The following is a 19,117-nucleotide window of genomic DNA, read 5'->3' on the forward strand; positions in this document are numbered from 1 at the left end:
TAGTTATTGCGCCCACCTGTTTCACAGGGGAGGCGCTATATATCTAACCCTCTCTTTAGTCTGTGTATTGTCATGAGTAAGGATCGCTATTGTCTCTGATCCAAAACGCGTAGACTGGACTGTAACTGGCTCTTAAATCGCACTGAAAAATAAAGGTAATATTTTTAAACCAAGCTGGACCTTTTTCTTCCTAATTAAAGTGAATGGGTAAAGCAGAATGCACACGGAACGGTGCTCGTGTATTGCGGATCCGAAAATGCGTTCCGCACTACTGCCACGGAGCGCACACGGTCGTGGGCAATAAGCCTAACAATAGTGTGCCAATTTCTCTGATATCTGAGCAAAAAGGATTGGATCTTTTAACAGGGATTCGTTTAGCCTCCAAACTGGGGAGTAAGGAAAATTCAGTAAATGAAGCGAACTAAAAACCATATTGTGGTCCAACCATGAACCTGGTATATGTAACAAAAGAGACATCAGGGAATAATTCTGCAGAAACCGAATGGAGATCACTTCTTGAATAAGAACAGTGAGAAGGGGAGTAATATGTATACCCTCTATTATTTCCAAGGTACATTACACTACCCCTGCTAGTAGACAATTATCGGGAAGAAAGCTTTTCTTTTTGTCATCAGAGGAGGTGAAGAGCTGCATCTAACATGCAGCGATCACCCCCACTGTATGAGGATGTTTCGGGGCAGAAATGATGATTGAGGTGTCCACTCCACACCACAAATCATTTCACCCGATGAATAAGCATTTTGCACGCAGATTTACGGAGTGAATATTCGTAGGAACATTCGTTGCCAATAATCTGCCTGACAATTGGCCAGTGTGCTTTAAGAGATGTAGGACTCCCATGGCCTTATTGCTTGCAAAAAAGGAATCTTATCTGTCCCTTGTGAGGAGCAAACAATAGAATTGAAAGAAAATTAAACTTGTCAACCTAGACAATCCTAGACAAGCAGGTAATAACTGAGTTCATTTTCAAATAAGTAGAAGCTGCCCTTAAAAATTTCAAATCTGCCTTTCAGGTCAGATTCTACCAAATCCACTTGTAGGGGAAAGTGATTAAAGGGCTTCTGTCACCCCACTAAAGTCATATATTTTTTTTGGGCTAGTTAAATTACTTATATTGCGATATATGAAAATATAATGGTCTTACTTACTTTGATTCAGCAGTTTCTTCTAAAAACGAACTTTTATAATATGTAAATTAGGTCTCTACCAGCAAGTAGGGCGGCTACTTGCTGGTAGCAGCTGCAGAAAACCGCCCCCTCGTCGTGTTGATTGACAGGGCCAGCCGGGATCTCCTCCTCCGGCCAGCCCTGTCGGCATTTAAAAAATCGTGCGCCTGTGTTCATTCGGCGCAGGCGCTCTGAGATGAGGAGGCTCGCCTCCTCAGAACTCCCTCAGTGCGCCTGCGCCGATGACATCACCGAAATAGAAGACGTCATCGGCGCAGGCGCACTGAGGGAGTGATGAGGAGGCGAGCCTCCTCATCTCAGAGCGCCTGCGCCGAATAAACACAGGCGCGCGATTTTTGAAATGCTGACAGGGCTGGCCGGAGGAGGAGATCCCGGCTGGCCCTGTCAATCAACACGACGAGGGGGAGGTTTTCTGCAGCTGCTACCAGCAAGTAGCCGCCCTACTTGCTGGTAGAGACCTAATTTACATATTATAAAAGTTCGTTTTTAGAAGAAACTGCTGAATCAAAGTAAGTAAGACCATTATATTTTCATATATCGCAATATAAGTAATTTAACTAGCCCAAAAAAAAAAAATGACTTTAGTGGGGTAACAGAAGCCCTTTAACCACCTCCGGACCGCCTAACGCAGGATCGCGTTCCGGAGGTGGCAGCGCTGCGCAGAGTCACGCATATACGCGTCATCTCGCGAGACGCGAGATTTCGCTCAAAGCCGGCCCGCGCATGCGCATCGCGGGCCGGCAAAATTAAATGAAGTATTTCGTCACCAGCCTGCCAGCAACGATCATTGGCTGGCAGGCTGGCGATTTTCAAAAAATCCAATCCAAAGTCATATAACAGATCATATTAGTAAATATGATCTGTTATATGGCTTGTCTGCTCCTGTGCTGGTCCTTTTCGTCGGTTGGATCCAGCACAGGAGCAGACTGAACTGTGAGTACACCAAACACTACACCTTAGCCCCAGATCACCCACCTGCACCCCAATTAACCCTTTGATCACCCCTTTGATCGCCCCTGTCAATCACTAGTGAAAGGAAAAAAAGTGATCAGTGTAAACTGTCACTTTTTTTTTTTCACTGGTATTGGCTGTTAGGTTTTAGGGATAGTTTAGGCCCCTTGGTTAGGTAGTTAGCGTCAGTTAGCGCCCACCCCACCGCACCGCAGTCACTTTTATTCGCTGTTTAGCGTATCGCTAATCAGCATTTGTACTTTTATAGTATCTGTAAGTGATCAAAACTGATCACGGTCAGATCTATAATAGTATTAGTGTCACCTTAGCTCGCCCTCCACCCAAAACGCAGTGTTTGCCCGATTAGGCCTGATCGGTCGCCCACACGTGCGTTCACCCACGCCCGCCCCACCGCAGTGACAAAAAATATATATTTTTTGATCACTGCACATTCATTTTACACGCACTGCGGCGATAAAAAAATCAGTTTTGATATTTTTTATCAACCGCAGCAGCCTCCGGTACTTCGCTAGCCTCCCCTTTGTAAGACAGGTTTGCTTTTTTTCTTGGGTAGTCTCAGGGAATACCCCTAAATTTAGTAGTCCAAAATGTCAAACAGGGGGTATTCTTCTGAAGAGGCCTACAGGATTCTGACCCAGTCGGATGAGGAGTGGGAACCCTCATCTGACGAATCTAGCGGGTCAGAATATGAACCTGTGGAAAGCAGTGGCTCTCTGACCCAAAGTTCGGACGAGGAGGTGGAGGTCCCTGGCAGCACCAGGCGTACCCGGCCCCATGTCGCTAGACCACAGGTTACGCAGGATCCGCTTCAAGAGCAGCAGAGTGGGGCTGTCGCTGCCGGATCACGTGGTGAGGCATACACCAGCAGCGCAGCCCTTCCTGGACCTAGTACCAGCACTGCCGTACAACCTGGTGAAGTAGCGAGCACCAGAAGGGCAGTTGAAGCTGGTACGGTGGCACGTGCAATAGTTACCCCGTCGCAGCCACCGCACAGACAGGCCCGTAGAGCCCCTAGAGTCCCTGAGGTGCTGGCAAATCCTGATTGGCAGTCACCAACTTCAGCCGCACCAGTAGTTCCCCCTTTCACCGCCCAGTCTGGAGTTCGGGTTGAGACGGCTCAAATCGGTTCGGCCCTGGGATTTTTTGAGCTGTTCTTGACTGCGGAGCTCTTGGACTTAGGCCTCTTTCACACTTGCGTTGTTGGGATCCGGCATGCACTTCCGTTGCCGGAGGTGCCTGCCGGATCCGGAAAAACGCAAGTGTACTGAAAGCATTTGAAGACGGAACCGTCTTCCAAATGCTTTCAGTGTTACTATGGCACCCAGGACGCTATTAAGGTCCTGGTTGCCATAGTAGGAGCGGGGAGCGGGGGAGCGGTATACTTACAGTCCGTGCGGCTCCCGGGGCGCTCCAGAATGACGTCAGAGCGCCCCATGCGCATGGATGACGTGATCACATGGATCACGTGATCCATGCGCTTGGGGCGCCCTGACGTCACTCTGGAGCGCCCGGGGAGCCGCACGGACGGTAAGTACACTGCTCCCCCGCTCCCCACTACACTTACCATGGCTGTCAGGACTTTAGCGTCCCGGCAGCCATGGTAACCACTCTGAAAAAGCTAAATGTCGGCTCCGGCAATGCGCCGAAACGACGTTTAGCTTAAGGCCGGATCCGGATCAATGCCTTCCAATGGGCATTAATTCCGGATCCGGCCTTGCGGCAAGTGTTCCGGATTTTTGGCCGGAGCAAAAAGCGCAGCATGCTGCGGTATTTTCTCCGGCCAACAAACGTTCCGTACCGGAACTGAAGACATCCTGATGCATCCTGAACGGATTACTCTCCATTCAGAATGCATTAGGATAATCCTGATCAGGATTCTTCCGGCATAGAGCCCCGACGACGGAACTCTATGCCGGAAGACAAGAACGCAGGTGTGAAAGAGCCCTTAGTCGTGGCAGAGACCAACCAGTATGCCACACAATTTATAACCGCAAACTCGGGAAGCTATTATGCCCAGCCTTTCCGGTGGAAACCAGTCCAAGTTTCCGAACTTAAAATTTTTTTGGGCCTTCTCCTCAACATGGGCCTGACAAAAAAGCATGAATTGCGGTCATATTGGTCAACGCACCCAATTCATCACATGCCCATGTTCTCTGCTGCTATGTCCAGGACACGATTTGAGACCATCCTCCGTTTTCTGCATTTTAGCGACAACACCACCTCCCGTCCCAGAGGCCACCCTGCTTTTGACCGGCTCCACAAAATTCGGCCCCTCATAGACCATTTCAACCTGAAATTTGCAGATTTGTATACCCCTGAGCAAAACATCTGCGTAGACGAGTCCCTAATACATTTTACCGGGCGCCTTGGCTTCAAACAATACATCCCAAGCAAGCGTGCCCGGTATGGGGTCAAATTGTATAAGCTCTGTGAAAGGGCCACAGGCTATACCCACAAATTTCGGATCTATGAGGGAAAAGATCAGACCCTGGAGCTGGTCGGTTGCCCTGACTACCTGGGGAGCAGTGGGAAGACAGTCTGGGACTTGGTGTCACCCTTATTCGGCAAGGGGTACCATCTTTATGTGGACAATTTCTACACAAGTGTGGCCCTCTTTAGGCATTTGTTTCTAGAACGGATTTGCGCCTGTGGCACCGCGCGAACTAGTCGCGTTGGCTTCCCCCAACGGCTTGTAACCACCCGTCTTGCAAGGGGGCAGAGGGCTGCCTTGTGTAACGAAGAACTGCTCGCGGTGAAATGGAGAGACAAGCGTGACGTTTACATGCTCTCCTCCATTCACGCAGACACGACAATCCAAATTGAGCGAGCAACCCGTGTCATTGAAAAGCCCCTCTGTGTCCACGACTATAATGCGCTCATGGGAGGGGTGGACTTCAATGACCAGATGTTGTCTCCGTATTTAGTTTCCCGCAGAACCAGACGCTGGTATAAGAAGGTGTCTGTATATTTGATTCAATTGGCGCTGTACAATAGTTTTGTTCTCTACAGTAAGGCTGGGAGAACAGGATCCTTCCTCAAATTCCAGGAAGAGATCATCGAGAACCTCCTTTACCCAGGAGGTTCCGTGGCCCCATCCACCAGTGTAGTTAGCCGTCTACACGAGCGACATTTCCCTAGTGTCGTTCCTGGTACCTCAACCCAACCGTCACCCTGAAAAAGATGTCGTGTCTGTAGCAGGAGTGGAATAAGGCGTGACACCCGCTATTTCTGTCCTGACTGTGCTGACCACCCTGCCCTATGCTATGGAGAGTGTTTCCGGAAGTACCACACACAGGTACACCTAGCATAGGGATCACATCTCACCAGGACAGGCACAAAGGGCTATTAGGGCCCATTCACTCACAGCTGCTGCAAACCTCTCCTTTCACCTGGGATAAAGTGCATAACGTACTTCGCCACATCTTTGGGCGATTTGCGCTTTGCACATTGTCCCATGGGGAAGGAGAGGTTTGTTCTATAAAGGTAAAAAAAACTAAACAAAAAAAAAAAATACCGGTAAGTAAAAAAGTTAAACGTTCAGTTAAAAAAGTTTAAAAAAAGTTTCTATGTTCTGTTCAACAGTTAATAAATTTATTGCGTTGCGGCCTGGTTTTTTCTTTTTTGTTTTGTTTTTTTTACCTTTCAGGTGGACCAACCGATCGACTAGCTGCAGCACTGATGTGCATTCGGACAGAAGCATTGCGCTGCTGTCAGATTACACGCAAGTCGGTGTATGCGGCGCTGCAAGACGAGATTTCTCCTCTGCAGTAAAAGATACGTTTGCCGAGGCATATGAGCTGAGGAGGTGGCGGTGTTCATATACTTTGGCAAACACTTTGTATATATAAAAAAAAAAAATCCCGGCAATGATTTATTCATCCACATCGATTGATGTGAATGGAGAAATCTGGTTTGCCAGGGCATACGAGCTAAGTGGGTATGGATGTTGGGCGGAGCTCCTATGTCCTGGCAGACGCCTTTCCCCTCCTTTTTCTTTTTTTGGCAGAGATTTTTTCATCCACATTGATCGATGCGAATGAAGAAATCTGTGCCGTTCATTTTTTTCTTTCAGCCCAGAGGCTGAACGGAAAAAAAAAATCTCATTACCTGTATGCTCAATATAAGGAGAATAGCAGAAACTCCTAATGCTGGGCATACATGTAATGATTGCGGAGACCCTCAAATGCCAGGGCAGTACAAACACCCCACAAATAACACCATTTTAAAAAGAAGACACCCCAAGGTATTCGCTGAGGGGCATATTGAGTCCATGAAAGATTGAAATTTTTGTCCCAAGTTAGCGGAAAGGGAGACTTTGTGAGAAAAAAATTCAAAAAATCTATTTCCGCTAACTTGTGCCAAAATTTTTTTTTTTCTATGAACTCGCCATGCCCCTCATTGAATACCTTGGGGTGTCTTCTTTCCAAAATGGGGTCACATGTGGGGTATTTATACTGCCCTGGCATTTTAGGGGCCCCAAAGCGTGAGAAGAAGTCTGGTATCCAAATGTCTAAAAATGCCCTCCTAAAAGGAATTTGGGCCCCTTTGCCCACCTAGGCTGCAAAAAAGTGTCACACATGTGGTATCTCCGTATTCAGTAGAAGTTGGTGAATGTGTTTTGGGGTGTCATTTTACATATACCCATGCTGGGTGAGATAAATATCTTGGCAAAAGACAACTTTTCCCATTTTTTTATACAAAGTTGGCATTTGACCAAGATATTTATCTCACCCAGCATGGGTATATGTAAAAAGACACCCCAAAAAAAATCATCATTTTCCACTAACTTGTGACAAAAAAAAAAAAATTCTAGGAACTCGCCATGCCCCTCACGGAATACCTTGGGGTGTCTTCTTTCCAAAATAGGGTCACTTGTGGGGTAGTTATACAGCCCTGGCATTTTCCAGGGGCCCTAATGTGTGGTAAGTAGGTAAATGACCTGTGAAATCCGAAAGGTGCTCTTTGGAATGTGGGCCCCTTTGCCCACCTAGGCTGCAAAAAAGTGTCACACATCTGGTATCGCCGTACTCGGGAGAAGTTGGGGAATGTGTTTTGTGGTGTCATTTTACATATACCCATGCTGGGTGAGAGAAATATCTTGGCAAAAGACAACTTTTCCCATTTTTTTATACAAAGTTGGCATTTGACCAAGATATTTATCTCACCCAGCATGGGTATATGTAAAATGACACCCCAAAACACATTCACCAACTTCTACTGAATACGGAGATACCACATGTGTGACACTTTTTTGCAGCCTAGGTGGGCAAAGGGGCCCAAATTCCTTTTAGGAGGGCATTTTTAGACATTTGGATACCAGACTTCTTCTCACGCTTTGGGGTCCCTAAAATGCCAGGGCAGTATAAATACCCCACATGTGACCCCATTTTGGAAAGAAGACACCCCAAGGTATTCAATGAGGGGCATGGCGAGTTCATAGAAAAAAAAAAATTTTGGCACAAGTTAGCGGAAATAGATTTTTTAAATTTTTTTCTCACAAAGTCTCCCTTTCCGCTAACTTGGGACAAAAATTTCAATCTTTCATGGACTCAATATGCCCCTCAGCAAATACCTTGGGGTGTCTTCTTTTTAAAATGGTGTTATTTGTGGGGTGTTTGTACTGCCCTGGCATTTGAGGGTCTCCGCAATCATTACATGTATGCCCAGCATTAGGAGTTTCTGCTATTCTCCTTATATTGAGCATACAGGTAATGAGATTTTTTTTTTCCGTTCAGCCTCTGGGCTGAAAGAAAAAAATGAACGGCACAGATTTCTTCATTCGCATCGATCAATGTGGATGAAAAAATCTCTGCCAAAAAAAGAAAAAGGAGGGGAAAGGCGTCTGCCAGGACATAGGAGCTCCGCCCAACATCCATACCCACTTAGCTCGTATGCCCTGGCAAACCAGATTTCTCCATTCACATCAATCGATGTGGATGAATAAATCATTGCCGGGATTTTTTTTTTTTATATATACAAAGTGTTTGCCAAAGTATATGAACACCGCCACCTCCTCAGCTCATATGCCTCGGCAAACGTATCTTTTACTGCAGAGGAGAAATCTCGTCTTGCAGCGCCGCATACACCGACTTGCGTGTAATCTGACAGCAGCGCAATGCTTCTGTCCGAATGCACATCAGTGCTGCAGCTAGTCGATCGGTTGGTCCACCTGAAAGGTAAAAAAAACAAAACAAAAAAGAAAAAACCAGGCCGCAACGCAATAAATTTATTAACTGTTGAACAGAACATAGAAACTTTTTCTAAACTTTTTTAACTGAACGTTTAACTTTTTTACTTACCGGTATTTTTATTTTTTGTTTAGTTTTTTTTGACCTTTATAGAACAAACCTCTCCTTCCCCATGGGACAATACCCAGCATGGGTATATGTAAAAAGACACCCCAAAACACATTCCCCAACTTCTACTGAATACGGAGATACCAGATGTGTGACACTTTTTTGCAGCCTAGGTGGGCAAAGGGGCCCATATTCCAAAGAGCACCTTTCGGATTTCACTCGTCATTTTTTACAGAATTTTATTTCAAACTCCTTACCACACATTTGGGCCCCTAGAATGCCAGGGCAGTATAACTACCCCACAAGTGACCCCATTTTGGAAAGAAGAGACCCCAAGGTATTCGCTGATGGGCATGGCGAGTTCATAGAAGTTTTTATTTTTTGTCACAAGTTAGTGGAATATGAGACTTTGTATGAAAAAAAAATATAAAAAAATCATCATTTTCCACTAACTTGTGACAAAAAATAAAAAATTCTAGGAACTCGCCATGCCCCTCATGGAATACCTTGGGGTGTCTTCTTTCCAAAATGGGGTCACTTGTGGGGTAGTTATACTGCCCTGGCATTCTAGGGTCCCAAATGTGTGGTAAGGAGTTTGAAATCAAATTCTGTAAAAAATGACGAGTGAAATCCGAAAGGTGCTCTTTGGAATATGGGCCCCTTTGCCCACCTAGGCTGCAAAAAAGTGTCACACATCTGGTATCTCCGTACTCAGGAGAAGTTGGGGAATGTGTTTTGGGGTGTCATTTTACATATACCCATGCTGGGTGAGAGAAATATCTTGGCAAAAGACAACTTTTCCCATTTTTTTATACAAAGTTGGCATTTGACCAAGATATTTATCTCACCCAGCATGGGTATATGTAAAATGACACCCCAAAACACATTCACCAACTTCTACTGAATACGGAGATACCACATGTGTGACACTTTTTTGCAGCCTAGGTGGGCAAAGGGGCCCATATTCCAAAGAGCACCTTTCGGATTTCACTCGTCATTTTTTACAGAATTTGATTTCAAACTCCTTACCACACATTTGGGCCCCTAGAATGCCAGGGCAGTATAACTACACCACAAGTGACCCCATTTTGGAAAGAAGAGACCCCAAGGTATTCGCTGATGGGCATGGCGAGTTCATGGAAGTTTTTATTTTTTGTCACAAGTTAGTGGAATATGAGACTTTGTATGAAAAAAAAAAAAAAAAATCATCATTTTCCACTAACTTGTGACAAAAAATAAAAAATTCTAGGAACTCGCCATGCCCCTCACGGAATACCTTGGGGTCTCTTCTTTCCAAAATGGGGTCACTTGTGGGGTAGTTATACTGCCCTGGCATTCTAGGGGCCCAAATGTGTGGTAAGGAGTTTGAAATCAAATTCTGTAAAAAATGACGAGTGAAATCCGAAAGGTGCTCTTTGGAATATGGGCCCCTTTGCCCACCTAGGCTGCAAAAAAGTGTCACACATCTGGTATCTCCATATTCAGTAGAAGTTGGGGAATGTGTTTTGTGGTGTCATTTTACATATACCCATGCTGGGTGAGAGAAATATCTTGGCAAAAGACAACTTTTCCCATTTTTTTATACAAAGTTGGCATTTGACCAAGATATTTATCTCACCCAGCATGGGTATATGTAAAAAGACACCCCAAAACACATTTCTCAACTTCTCCTGAATACAGAGATACCAGATGTGTGACACTTTTTTGCAGCCTAGGTGGGCAAAGGGGCCCATATTCCAAAGAGCACCTTTCGGATTTCACTCGTCATTTTTTACAGAATTTGATTTCAAACTCCTTACCACACATTTGGGCCCCTAGAATGCCAGGGCAGTATAACTACCCCACAAGTGACCCCATTTTGGAAAGAAGAGACCCCAAGGTATTCGCTGATGGGCATAGTGAGTTCATAGAACTTTTTATTTTTTGTCACAAGTTAGTGGAATATGAGACTTTGTAAAAAAAAAAAAAAAAATCATCATTTTCCGCTAACTTGTGACAAAAAATAAAAAGTTCTATGAACTCACTATGCCCATCAGCGAATACCTTGGGGTGTGTACTTTCCGAAATGGGGTCATTTGTGGGGTATTTGTACTGTCTGGGCATTGTAGAACCTCAGGAAACATGACAGGTGCTCAGAAAGTCAGAGCTGCTTCAAAAAGCGGAAATTCACATTTTTGTACCATAGTTTGTAAACGCTATAACTTTTACCCAAACCATTTTTTTTTTACCCAAACATTTTTTTTTTATCAAAGACATGTAGAACAATAAATTTAGAGCAAAATTTATATATGGATGTAGTTTTTTTTTGCAAAATTTTACAACTGAAAGTGAAAAATGTCATTTTTTTGCAAAAAAATCGTTAGATTTCGATTAATAACAAAAAAAGTAAAAATGTCAGCAGCAATGAAATACCACCAAATGAAAGCTCTATTAGTGAGAAGAAAAGGAGGTAAAATTCATTTGGGTGGTAAGTTGCATGACCGAGCAATAAATGGTGAAAGTAGTGTAGGTCAGAAGTGTAAAAAGTGGCCTGGTCTTTCAGGGTGTTTAAGCACTGGGGGCTGAAGTGGTTAAGTAGTAGAGGGAAAACACTTCTCCATTTTGTAAGGTTAATTAAGGTAGCGTGGAAAAGAGAAGTGAGTCTCTTGAACACAGATTACTTCACAGCAGTGCTTGATGTAATTTAGAAAGGCCTGTCATCTCTTACGTGAGAAATTAAATTCTCTCACATAATTTAATAGAGTTTGTACCATGGTGACAAAAAGAGACGTGTTAGATGGTTATAGAAAAGAAAATAAATAATATAATGACCCATTGCAAAATAGTATAACTAGAGATGACACATCAGGTGCAGCAAGGGAAAATTTAATTCACTAAATACGGGTTGCTACCTACCCAACATCAGGAAACTAGACTGGAAAAACCGTCACAGTACAGGAGCATATAACTTCCTTCACCAACTTCAATGGACATCTGAAAAAGAAGAAAACGCATAACAAACATATACCAACAATAAAAAGTTACGCAATACTGTTTGTACACAAAAATCGCTCTTGATCATAGACAGGAGCATAAAAAATAAACACTAACAGGAGTTCCAGGTAGAAAATTGTCCCTTAGAAAATTACCCAAAGGCCATTAGCTGCCAGAGTACATAGATAATGTAGATAGTGTGGGGATTTGCTCTGGTAGACAGGTTATTAGGCTACTTTCACACTGGCGTTTTGGCTTTCCATTTGTAAGATCCGTTCAGGGCTTTCACAAGCGGTCCAAAGCTGATCAGTTTTGCCCTAATGCATTCTGAATGGAAAAGGATCCGCTCAGAATGCATACGTTTGCCTCAGTTTGCCTCCGTTCCGTCTCCATTCCGCTTTGGAGGCAGACACCAAACGTTTTGGTGTCCGTCTGATGAAACTGAGCCAAACTGTAAGTCAATGGGGACGGATCTGTCTACACTGACACAATCTGGCACAATAGAAAATGGATCCATCCTCCATTCAGTGGTGTTCAAGACGGATCCACCTTGGCTATGTTAAAGATAATACAAACGGATCCGTTCTGAACGGATGCAGACGTTTGTATTATCTAAACGGATCCGTCTGTGCAGATCCATGACGGAGCCGCGCCAAACGCGAGTGTGAAAGTAGCCTTAGCGGACACTCTATTGAGGCAAGGAACCAGGTTGTAAATCAAACTTCAGTGTTTTATTCACACTCAGCAAAACATAACAGTCTTGGTGCTTGTTCACACACAGCAAAAATAAAACAATGTTCACCTGGAATCCTAGGTGTCGTTTCACACCCGGCTGAATGCTCAGCCACAGAATAGTTCACTGGCAGGCTTCCAGGCGGCCTCCACGCCTGTTTGCAGTCTTCAGCCTAGAGGACTCCACAGATTCACTGTCAGATGGAGTAAAAACCACACCATAGTGCTGACTGCTTTTTATAAGCCTGCCAAGACCCAGCCTGGAATGTGGGGAGTAGCCACCCACCAAGCACTTTGGCTACTCCCAGTAAGAGCCGTCCCGGATCAGCTTTACAGCCATACTAAACAGCTGAAGTGTCAGACTGCAATCTGCAATAATGACACTTCAGGAAAATAAAATAGCTCTTACCTCACCGAGGCCAGGAACCTCGGTGACACGTACCGACCATCAATGATTGCCCCTTGTTCCTTCCTACATACCTCTCCCCTTTGTTCAACCCTGAGGGGGTGGACACACATTAAACAGTGTACCCGGGACAGGGCATCCGCGTTTCCTAGTAACCGGCCTGCCCTGTGTTCCACCAAAAATTAAAAATTTTGCAAAGACAGAAACCACCGGGTGACCCGGGCATTTCTGTCCTTCGCCTGGCTCATCCATTTGAGAGGGGAGTGGTTGGTCACCAGACGAGACTCAAGCGCCCATTTGATATCCAGGCACTCTCTCTCCACTATACTATACTTGGTCTCAGCTGGGGTAAGCTTCCGGCTGAGGAAGACAACAGGATGCTCCTCCCTTTTGACGTCCTGAGACCAGTACAGCACCGAGACCCATCTCGGAGGCATTGGTCTGTACTATAAACTACCTTTTGAAGTTGGGCTTCACCAAAATCGGGAACCCACACAGGGCCGACTTCAAAGCGTAGAAAGCCTTTTCCGCCTGCTCATTCCAGTGGACCATCAATGACTTGCGTCCCTTCAAAAGGCCTGTCAATGGTGCGGCCATTGTGGCAAAGTAGGGGACAAACCTCCCACCATTCCCAGGAACGACTTTACTTGCCGAATAGTGACAGATCGGGGACAATTCCGAACTGCCTCAATTTTGTTCACCTGAGGTTTGATAACTCAGCGCCCAATTACATACCCTATCGCACACTTTTTTGGTTTAGCGGTTAAGCCAGCCTCCCTAAGGGAGTCCACTACAGCCTGTACTTTAGGTAGGGGACTTTCCCAGTCGGTACTGTGGATAACGATATCATCCAGGTAAGCCGAAGCGTACCGATGATGTGGACAGAGTACAATGTCCATTAGCCTTTGAAACGTGGCGGGAGCGCCATGTAGACCAAAGAGTAATACCTTGTACTGATACAGCCCTTCTGGTGTGATAAAAGCCATTTTCTCCTTGGCAGCCTCTGTCAAGGGTACCTGCCAGTACCCTTTGGTGAGATCCAAAACAGAAAAATACCGGGCTTGGCCTAACTTCTCAATAAGCTCATCCACTCGAGGCATGGAATATGCGTCAAACTTGGAAACCTCATTAAGTTTGTGGAAGTCGTTAAAGAATCGTAATGTCCTGTCCAGCTTGGGTGTTAAGACTATCGGACAGGCCCATTCACTTTTTGACTCCTCGATGACACCCAGCTGTAACAACAGCTGCACTTCTTCCGAGATGGCCTGTCACCCCGACTCAGGTACCCGGTATGGCTTCAACCGGATTCTGGCCTGAGGCTCAGTGACAATGTCATGTTGGATGATAGAAGTGCGTCCAGGGAGGTCCAAAAACACATCTGTGTTTCTGCTGACGAACTCCCTGGCCTCCTGAGTCTGTTTAGAGGAAAGGTTGTCAGGGATCTTTACTGTGGCAACTGCTTACCTCGTATCAGGCCGTGGGACTGGAAACTCTACCCCCAGAAAACCCGGCCAGGGGGCTGTTTGTCCGTATTGGTCTCCCTATCTTTCCACGATTTCAGTAAGTTTACATGGTACACCAGCTCCGGCTTTCTCTGCCCGGGCTGGAGTACCTTGTAGGTTACCTCCCCAACTTTTTCGAGCACTTCGTAGGGACCCTTCCACCTAGCCAGGAACTTACTGTCCACCGTCGGCACCAGAACCAAAACCCAATCTCCCGGGTTAAAATTCCGAACCTGAGCCTGGCGATTATACACCCTACTCTGGGCTCCCTCCATATGCTCCTTAACCAGCGGCAACACTGTCTCCATCCGCTCTTGCATCCAAGTGACATACTTAATCACACTTTTATGCGGTGTGGGTTGTTGTTCCCACGACTCTTTGGCTATGTCCAACAAACCACGCGGATGTCGGCCATACAGCAGTTCGAAGGGCGAGAACCTAGTTGAGGCCTGGGGTAGCTCTCACACTGCGAACATGAGATAGGGCAGTAGAAGATCCCAATCCCTCCCATCCTTAGACACCACCTGCTTTAATATGTTTTTCAAGGTTTGATTAAACCTTTCAACCAGGCTGTCCGTTTGCGGGTGATAGATGGACGTCCATAACAGTTTAATCTGTAGTAGTTTACTCATGACTTTTGACATAAAAGGTGTCCCCTGGTCGGTCAGAATCTCTCTCAGTAGGCCCACTCGGGAAAACATCTCCACTAACTGTTTGGCTATGAGTTTGGCCGAGGTATGTCGCAGCGGCACCGCCTCCGGGTACCGAGTGGCATAGTCCAGGAATGCCAAGATGTGTTGAACATAGACTCGGGGGACTAAACGGGGGAACATAGACTCGGCCCCCGGTTGCTGCGGCTCACCCTCAACTACTACCACGTTTTCCGAGGTCGAGTCGGCTCCTGGTACTGTGCTGTACCAAAATTGTCTCCAGAGACGTTGATGCATGCCAATTCCGGACCCGGCGGCAAATCCTCCACGTCTCCCACCACAGTGGCAGCCACCTCTACTGCTGGCCCTTTGGTCTCAGGTTCCCAGGTTCCGGTTTCCCCCATGAGCAAGGCCATTCTATTAGGGTTGCTTCTGCCCATGGGTATCGGTGGCTCTCTCCTCAGGCCAGAGTGACGGAAAACCAGGGAAGTCTCTCCCAATTATTAGTTCATAATGTAACTTTGTGGCGACGGCCACCTCATGAGTCCATCTGCCGGCCACCTTGGATAGAAACACCAGGGTGGTGGGATAGTCTTTTAAGTCTCCATGGATGCACACGACACCGACTTTTCAGCCAGTATACTCGGCGGGCCGCACCAGGGCAGCTCTTACCAGACACACCAGGCTCCCTGAGTCCAGCAGCACCACCGCCATGGTATCTCCCACTTGCACCTGGCACAGGTGACTATTGTCCATTGTCTCGGGGGTACCGGTTGCACACAGCCTCCTGGCATACATCGAGGGCCAGTAGCCATAGTTAGTGTCCATGGGTTTCCCCCGATGGGGACAGTCGGCCCTTATGTGACCAGGCTCTTGACACCACCAACAGACCACCGGAGCTGGGTCTGCAGGGAGTACATTCCGAGCACCAGCCGCCTGGTCAAGGGTGGAGATTTCTGGGGTTTAACTGGCCCCCTCCCAACAGAACACCCCTGTAGATTTCTGGTGGCTTCATAGCGCTCCACCAGGTCGACTATCTCTAGGGCATTACCAAGATTTACCTGGCTGATCCAGTGCTGGAGAGGGTACGGAAAAGCCCTCCAGAACACATCAGCTAATAGACGGTCCAGCATAGCAGTGGGACTCAGTACGTCAGGCTGCAGCCATTTTTGCAACCGGTGTAGCAGATCATAATACTGCGGTCTGGCGGGTTCAGCCAGGTTAAATTCCCACTGATGCACCCGCTGGGCCCAGACCAATACATTCACCCCCAGTCTGACCAGAATCTCACCCTTTACGGTAGGGTAGTCGGCCGCTTGATCATTTGGTGTCGAAAAACACCTGCTGGGGTCCAGACGCCATGAACGGAGCAACAATCTCAGCCCATTGGTCTCGGGGTAACTTCTCCCTCACAGCCACCTTTTCGAACACCGCCAAATAGGTCTCGACGTCGTCCGTGGGGTCATTTTAGGGATCGTCGCACGGACAGCTTTCCTGGCATCGGGGACGTTCTGGGACGCTCCTGCCACTTGTAACGCCATCACATGCCGTAATAGCAGCTGGTTGGTTTCCTGCTGCTGCTTGTTAGCCTCCCACTGCTGCAAGTTAGCCTCCATGAGGGCTTTCATGATCGCCTCCATTTTGTCAGGGGACACTGGCCGTAACCTTGCTGGATTGATATAGGACATACACCCGAACCAGGAACAAAACTTTTCGGCCTTCAGGCCAGCCTCACTGCAGAAACACCCACATCCTCCACCAAATGTGGGGATTTGCTCTGGTAGACAGGTTAGGCTACTTTCACACTTGCGTTTGGGGTTCCACTTGTGAGATCCGTTTGAGGGCTCTCACAAGCGGCCCCGAACTGATCCATTCATCCCCAATGCATTCTGAATGGATAAGGATCCGTTCAGAATGCATCAGTTTGGCTCCGTTCCGCCTCCATTCCGCTCTGGAGGTGGACACCAAAACGCAGCTTGCAGCATTTTGGTGTCCGCCTGGCCGTGCGGAGCCAAACGGATCCATCCTGACTTACAATGCAAGTCAATGGGGACGGATCCGTTTGACGTTGACACAATATGGTGCAATTGCAAACGGATCCGTCCCCCATTGACTTTCAATGTAAAGTCAGGAGTCCCTATTAATATACCATCGGATCGGAGTTTTCTCCAATCCGATGGTATATTTTAACTTGACGCATCCCCATCACCATGGGAACGCCTCTATGTTAGAATATACCATCGGATTTGAGTTAGATAGTGAAAACTCAGATCCGACAGTATATTCTAACACAGAGGCGTTCCCATAGTGATGGGGACGCTTCAAGTTAGAATATACTAAGAACTGTGGACATAACGGCCCCCAGCTGCCTGGCAGCACCCGATCTCTTACAGGGGGCTGTGATCCGCACAATTAACCCCTCAGGTGCCGCACCTGAGGGGTTAATTGTGGGTATCATAGCCCCCTGTAAGAGATCAGGTGCTGCCAGGCAGCAGGGGACAGATCCCCCTCCCTCCCCAGTTTTAAATTCATTGGTGGCTAGTGCGGCCACCCCTCCCTCCCCAATATTAAATTCATTGGTGGCCAGTGCGGCCCCCCTCCCTCCCCAGTATTAAATTCATTGGTGGCCAGTGCAGCCCCCCTCCCTCTCGACCCAGTATTAAATTCATTGGTGGCCAGTGCGGCCCCCCTCCCTCCCTCCCCAGTATTAAATTCATTGGTGGCCAGTGCGGCCCCCCTCCCTCCCCAGTATTAAATTCATTGGTGGCCAGTGCGGCCCCCCTCCCTCCCTCCCCAGTATTAAATTCATTGTTGGTCAGTGCGGCCTCCCCTCTCCCCCCCCTAATTAAAATCACCCCCCCCCCCCATCATTGGTGGCAGCGGAGAGTTCCGATCGGAGTCCCAGTTTAATCGCTGGGGCTCCGATCGGTTACCATGGCAGCCAAGACGCTACTGCAGTCCTGGCTGCCATGGTTACTTAGCAATTTTAGAAGCATTATACTTACCTGCGCTGTCTGTGGCCGACCAGTCGCTCCTCCTACTGGTAAGTGAAAGGTCTGTGCTATAAGCAATGCGCAGCACAGACCTGTCACTTACCAGTAGGAGGAGCGACCGGCCGGCCACAGACAGCGCAGGTAAGTATAATGCTTCTAAAATTGCTAAGTAACCATGGCAGCCAGGACTGCAGTAGCGTCTTGGCTGCCATGGTAACCGATCGGAGCCCCAGCGATTAAACTGGGACTCCGATCGTAACTCTCCGCTGCCACCAATGATGGGGGGGGGGGGTGATTATAATTAGGGGGGAGAGAGGGGAGGCCGCACTGGCCACCAATGAATTTAATACTGGGGAGGGAGGGGGGGCCGCACTGGCCACCAATGAATGTAATAGTGGGGAGGGAGGGAGGGGGGCCGCACTGGCCACCAATGAATTTTATACAGGGGGGTCTGGCCTGTGCGGCACCTGAGGGGTTAATTGTGCAGATCACAGCCCCCTGTAAGAGATTGGGTGCTGCCAGGCAGCAGGGGGCAGTTATGTGCACAGTTCTTAGTATATTCTAACTTGAAGCGTCCCCATCACCATGGGAACGCCTCTGTGTTAGAATATACTGTCGGATCTGAGTTTTCACGATGTGAAAACTCATATCTGAAAAAGTTGTTATGCAGATGGATCCGTTCTGAACGGATGCAAGCGTTTGCATTATAGGTGCGGATCCGTCTGTGCAGATACCAGACGGATCCGCACCGAACGCAAGTGTGAAAGTAGCCTAAGCGGATGCAGTATAGAGGCAAGGAACCAGGTTGTAAATCAAACTTCAGTGTTTTATTCACACTCAGCAAAACATAAGAGTCTTGGTGCTTGTTTATACACAGCAAAACAAAACAATGTTCACCTGGAATCCTAGGTGTCAGTTCACACCCGGCTGAATGCTCAGCCACAGAAAAGTTCACTGGCAGGCTTCCAGGCGGCCTGAACGCCTGTTTGCAGTCTTCAGCCTAGAGTACTCCACAGCTTCACCGTCAGATGGAGGAAAATCCACAGTACCTGATAGTGCTGACTGCTTTTTATAAGCCTGCCAAGACCCGGCCTGGAATGTGGGGAGTAGCCACCCACCCAGCACTTTGGCTACTCCCAGTAAGAGCTGTCCCAGATCAGCTTTACAGCCATACTAAACAGCTGAAGTGTCAGACTGCAATGTGCAATACTGACACTTCAGGGAAAAAAAACGTCTCTTACCTCACCGAGGCCAGGAACCTCGGTGACACATACCGACCATCAATGATGGCCCCTTGTTCCGTCCTACAATAGGTAATTGAAATAGTAAAAGCATGAATAATAAAGATAAACCAAGAATAAGAGCGAGATCTCTAATAGTCACTT

Source organism: Bufo bufo, chromosome 2 (assembly GCF_905171765.1).
Source record: "Bufo bufo chromosome 2, aBufBuf1.1, whole genome shotgun sequence".
Lineage (NCBI taxonomy): Eukaryota > Metazoa > Chordata > Amphibia > Anura > Bufonidae > Bufo > Bufo bufo.